Below are 5921 nucleotides of genomic sequence, written 5' to 3' on the forward strand. Positions count from 1 at the left end.
ACCTCGAATACTAAGAAAAGGAGTATAGATAGACTTGGCTTCATGGTCAATTCAAAGTCACACGCTTTTCTGAGACAGATGGAATACGTTCATAACATCACCAAATATTAAGATATGAATATGTGATGCTTGCAAGGTGCTGCTTGAGATAACTGCTCTCCACCTTTTGTAAAACTGCCTCAATTGGGGGTGAATTTCCCCTCCATTTTACCTAAACAAATCTTAAACACCCACTAAGACCTGTTTAAGTTCTTCTCTTAAAAAAAAGAATTTTTTTTTTTTGAGAGGTTTTCGCTATAGGGCGTGTGTGCTCACCAGACAGACAGAGAGAGACATAGAGACAGAAAGCGAGAAATCACCCCCCAGGGGGGATGGTCACGTCGCAATCCCTTCTCCTCGGGATCTTGGGCACGCATGCACACACGCCCGGCGTAAGTTCTAAGCCACCGGGTCCAGGACGCGAACCGCAGTCGACTACGTGGGAGTTCAGCAACATAGCCATTACGCTAACTGCTGGTTCTCCAAAAAAGAATTTTTTTGAGAGGTTTTTGTTATAGGGCGCATGCGCTCGCCAGACAGAGAGAGACAGAGGGACAGAAAGCGAGAAATCACCCCCCCAGGGGGGATGGCCACGCCACAATCCCTTGTCCTCCATCCTCCTCTCGTGATCTTGGGCACGCATGCACATGCGCCCGGCATGAGTTTAAGCCACCGGGTCTGGGACTCAAACCACGGTCGACTACATGGGAGTCCAGCGACATAGCCATTGCGCTGACTGCTGGTCCCTAAAAAAAAGAATTATTTACTTTTATTTATTCATTCATTTATTTTAATTTGACCAGAGAGAGACACAGAGGGACATACAATGGCTTAACCACCACACCATCTGCTGGTCCTGACCTGTTTAAGTTCTAACTGATGCTTTCAACAAGTATAATAAATCTCTATTTTCTGAAGGGTTTAGCATCATTCTATTTGGTAATTTAAGTTCTTGTATAAATTATTTCCCTCAACAGTTTGTTAGTTCCCAAAAGCATGGCCCATGCTGGCATTGTGTGTCTCTTCTTGCCAGGCTAATGAGTGATCTTTTCTTTAAAACAAGCAGACACACAATAGTAAGTGTAAAGGGAGCGAGCCCAGTTTGAAGGGGAGGACTGGTGCGAGTTAGGCAGCTCTCAGGCTCTGCTCGCCCACCACATCCCTTCCCACTCTTTTCCACCACCTTCACTCTTTACCCTCACTTTTTTGCCCCAAATCCTCTCTAGCCTGAAGGAAGGAGGTAAGGGGAGCCCTCTCTCTCCCCCCTCCAAAAAAATTGAGAAAAACTTTTCCAGTGCGAGGGAGACAGGGGAGTGAGTACTTGCCGGCTGGCCATGGAACTGCTTTGCTGCGAAGTGGACCTGGTGCTCAGGGCTGTGCCAGACTGCCACAAGCTGCAGGACGACCACATTCTGCAGAACCTGCTCACCATCGAGGAGCTGTACCTTCTGCGGTGCTTGTACTTCAAGTGCGTGCAGAAGGACCTCCAGCCCTACATGAGCAGGATGGTGGCCACTTAGATGCTGGAGGTCTGTGAGGAACAGAAGTGTGAAGACAAGGTCTTCCCTTTGGTCATGAATTACCTGGACCATTTCTTGGTGGGAGTTCTAACTCCTAAGTGCCATCTGCAGCTCCTGGGCACTGTCTGCACATTCCTGGCCTCCAAGCTGAAAGAGACCATCCCGCTGACCGTGGAGAAGTTGTACATTTACACCGACAACTCCATCAAGCTTCAGGAGCTGCTGGAGTGGGAGCTAGTGATGTTGGGGAAGTTGAAGAGGAACCTGGCTGCTGTCACCCCACATGACTTCATTGAGCACATCCTCTGCAAGCTGCCACCACAGAGGGAGAAGCTGTCTTTGATCCACAAGCATGCGCAGAACTTCATTGCTCTGTGCACTAACAACTTCAAGTTTTCCATGTACCCACCATCTACAATCCGGACAGGAAGTGTGGACGCAGCCATCTGCCGGCTGTGGCAAGACGAGGAAGTGAGTTCACGCACGTGGGATGCCCTAACCAAGCTGCTGGCCAAGTTCACCAACACAGACATGGACTGTCTGAAGGCTTGCCAGGAGCAGATCGAGGTGGTACTGCTCAATAGCCTGCAGCAATACCGCTAGGACCAGCGTGATGGTTCCAAGTTGGAGGATGAACTAGACCAAGCCACCACCCCTACAGACTTGCAGGACATCAACCTGTGAGGATGCCAGCCAGGCCAGACAAGAGAGGCATGCTTTTCTTCTGCCTCCTTCTCTCTTAAGTTTTGTGATTTATGTTTTAGAAGAAAGTTTAAAACAAAACAAAACAAAAAATCTACCCCCACTTAAGGCAAAGACTTATCTTAAATAAGACTCCTAGGGAACCAGCAGTTAGCATAATGGCTATGTTGCTGGACTCCCACGTAGTCGACCCGGTTCACATCTCAGACCCAGTGGCTTAAAACTCATGTCGGGCGCGTGTGCGTGCGTGCCCAAGATCCCGAGAGGAGAATGGAGGAGAAGGGATTGCGGAGTGGCCATCCCCCCTGGGGGGTGATTTCTCGCTTTCTGTCTCTCTGTCTCTCTCTGTCTGTCTGGCGAGCGCACGCACCCTATAGCAAAAACCTCTCCAAAAGACTCCCAAAGCACAGGCAATAATCCCTAAAATAGACAAGTGGAACTAAGAAGTTTATGCACAGCAAAGGACACAGTAATTAGTACAAATAGACCACCCTCAGAATGGGAGAATATTTTTGTAAAATGTGCCTCAGATAAGGGACTGATAACCAGAATACACAGGGAACTCAGAATACACAGAATACACAGGCTTACTCAAAAAAAAAAAAATAATAAATAAATAAATAAAAGATTAACCCAATTAAACGATGCGAAAATGAGCTGAACAAAAATCTATCTAAGGAAGACACTCAAACAGCCAAAAGCATATTAGGAAATGCTCAACACCCCTCATCATAAGGGAAATGCAAATTAAAACCACAATGAGATAGCACTTAACCCCTGTCAGAATGGCAAAGATTAAAAATTTCAAAAGTGGTAAGTGTTGGCAGGGATGTGGTGAAAGGGAACTCTCCTACACTGTTGGGAATGTAAACTGGTTCAGCCACTGTGGAGAACAATATGGAGGTTCCTTAAAGATCTACAAATAGAACCACCATCTGACCCAGTGATCCCACTTCTGGGTATCTACCCAAAGGACAGGAGAATGCTCAGTCAGAAAAGCACTTGCACATCGATGTTTATTGCAGCATTATTCACGATTGCTAAGACATGGAACCAACCCAAATGTCCACAAACAGATGAATGGACTGAAAGAATGTAGCACATCTACTCTATGGAATACTATTCAGCTATAAAAAACAACAAGACCCTGGCATTTAATAGAAAGTGTTTGGATATGGAGGATCTATTGCTGAGTGAAGCAAGCCAGGATATAAAAGAAAAGATATTGCATGTATCCACTTAATACATACTATCCACACTTTATAGTAGAGATTGAAATATTGGAGGGCATAAAAGCAGTAAAAATAGTTAAGGATGCTGAAGATAGTGTGGAATAAGGCGGGAGAAGGGAAGAGCATAGGGAAGGACAGCAAGAAAACAAATAGACATGACATTATGGGACACAGAAATGGTTTATGACCTGTTGATGATAACATGTATAGTATTCTCCACTGGACTGGTCTGAGAAGTATTTTATGTTGGGTAAATTCTTTTTACAAGCAAAATGATATATAATGACTGAATGTTTTAAAAATGGAAATAATAATAATCTGGAAAAAATGATGAGAAGCTATTTGATGATGATGATGATGTGGATAGTAATGTCTTTGTCTTGACTGATATACAAGGTATTCCTTCTGGAAAAAGAAATACACTGTAAAGATATATGTGATTCAACGTAATATAAACAAGACAATGAAAATAATAAATAAAATTTTAAAAATAGTAAATGTAAGGTGCCAAGTGTGTGATTTTTCTTTCTTTCTTTTTTTTTTTTAAGAGAGAGTTTTTTTTTTGTTTTTTTTTTCCTACAGGGCATGTGCACTTGCTGGAGAGACAGAGATAGGTAGATAGAAAGCGAGAAATCACCCCTCTCCCCCAGAGGGGATGGCCACGCTGCAATCCCTTCTCCTCCATCCTCCTCTAGGGATCTTTGGCACATATGCATATGCCTGGAGTGCGTGTTAAGCTGCCAGGTCCAGGACTCGAACTGTGGTTGATGATGTAGGAATCCAGTGACGAACCATTACGCTGAATAAGTGTGTGATTTCATAAGTGCTCTTAGGTTGCAGTTGTTTTCTATGTATTCCTCATCTTTCTTGAGGACAGGGATCCTGTTTTAACACCTCTTCCCAGAGTCACTCATAGTGCTTAAGAAATACTACACTTATTCAATAAGGCACCCCAAAACGGATTCTCTTTATCATTAATGCATGAACTATACTAGAAAAAGTAAAATGCCTATGATTAAAATTCTAATGTTAGTTACAGAGAGTGGTGTAATGTTGGAATATTTTTCCCAAAGTCAAGTTGTTTTTTTTTTTTTTTTTCCCTCCAGAGAGATTTTTATTATAGGTAGATAAGCTCACCAGAGAGAAAGAAACAGAAACAGAAAGCAAGGAATCATATGCCCTGGGGGATGGCCACACAGCAATCCCTTCTCCTTCATTCTCTTGAGATTTGTGGCACATATGCACACCTGCCCTGTGTGAGTTTCAAGTCACTGGGTGGAGGACTCAAACCAAGGTCAGCCATGTGGGAGCTCAGGGGATAAACCATTACACCATCTGCTGGTCCCACTTTCTAGAAAGAAAATGTTAAAATGGTGGCGGCAGGTAACATGGTGGAGGTGTTGAACTTCCACTTGGCGGATGGCCCTTTGAGTCTGGGACCTGGTGGCTTGCCCTCTCACATTCTCTTTCTCTCCTGGTCCAACTGAATACTACTACTACTACTACTGCTAATAAATAAAAAGCTGACAGGTGGCTGGTGGTTAAGGCACGGGACTCCTACATGGCCCACCTTGGTTGAGTCCTGACTTGGTGGCTTGCTGGCTTGCTTTCTTACTCCTCTCTGGTCAAATTAAAAAATGGTAACTAATAAAATTAAATAATTAAAAAATATTTAACTAATAAATAAAACTAAGTAAATACTTCTTAAGAATGCTAAAATGTACAGTATAGTGAAATAAAGGCTGCCTGGATCCCAGACTTTGGGCCGGTACACCTATCAGGTCCACTGTTTCCCTCCAGTTGCTTCACACAGCTGTCAAACACATTCAGGTCCATTTCTTCAACTAAATGAGAAGAAAACAGCAATACGTGGTCAGCGGATATGGAAAACACAAGGGAGAGGCGACAGACCACCAGGGCAAGCTGGTTTGACCAGTGTTGCAGCAACGTCCCTGGTGGGACAGCTCTCGGCCAGCCCTCCCCTTCCACCTGCCTGCCGCGACATCCCGGGCCCCCAGGCGTCGGCTGCGCCCCCTGCGCGCGGTTTCCTCTGCTGACTTGGCCCCCACACCCCTCTTTCCCAGGCCGTTAACCCTCTCTCGCCCAGCTGAGCGTCACCGTCACAAAGTAGGGCATCAACTACCCGATCCCGGGAGCCGACCTCCCCTGCCGCAGGCTCCCCCCCCGGCCGCCCCTCCCGGCGCCCCGCCCCTGCCAGGGAGGGTCCGGGCGAGGGGAGGGCCTGCCAGGTGAGGCGCGGTCACCCCGGGCTCTCACTTCCGCCCAGGTGAGGCAGGGCCGCCGCCGAGCCCGATGGTCCCGGGCTCCCACCCGCGCCTCGGCTGGATCAGGTAAAGCGTGGGGTCCCGGCTGTGCGGACGCGCGCTGCGCCCCGGGGTCGCTGTGCCAGCGCCCGGGGCCTGCTCCC

The 5921-nt window shown here is 46.5% G+C and overlaps 1 protein-coding gene and 1 pseudogene across 4 annotated transcripts in view; both read left to right on the forward strand.

Annotated features, from left to right (window-relative positions):
- Window positions 1-1373: 1373 nt before the first annotated feature.
- Window positions 1374-2243, forward strand: LOC102492111 (G1/S-specific cyclin-D2 pseudogene; annotated as a pseudogene).
- A 3485-nt stretch (window positions 2244-5728) lies between these two features.
- PATJ (PATJ crumbs cell polarity complex component) overlaps window positions 5729-5921 on the forward strand; it is a 385928-nt gene continuing 385735 nt past the window's right edge. For all 4 annotated transcript variants that reach the window (XM_006147509.3, XM_006147510.3, XM_006147511.3 and 1 more), the window contains exon 1: window positions 5729-5844. The gene's annotated coding sequence lies outside the window, so the exon portion shown is untranslated. The remainder of the gene's footprint in view (window positions 5845-5921) is intronic.

This window comes from Tupaia chinensis, unplaced genomic scaffold, assembly GCF_000334495.1.
Source record: "Tupaia chinensis unplaced genomic scaffold, TupChi_1.0 Scaffold000215_1, whole genome shotgun sequence".
Lineage (NCBI taxonomy): Eukaryota > Metazoa > Chordata > Mammalia > Scandentia > Tupaiidae > Tupaia > Tupaia belangeri.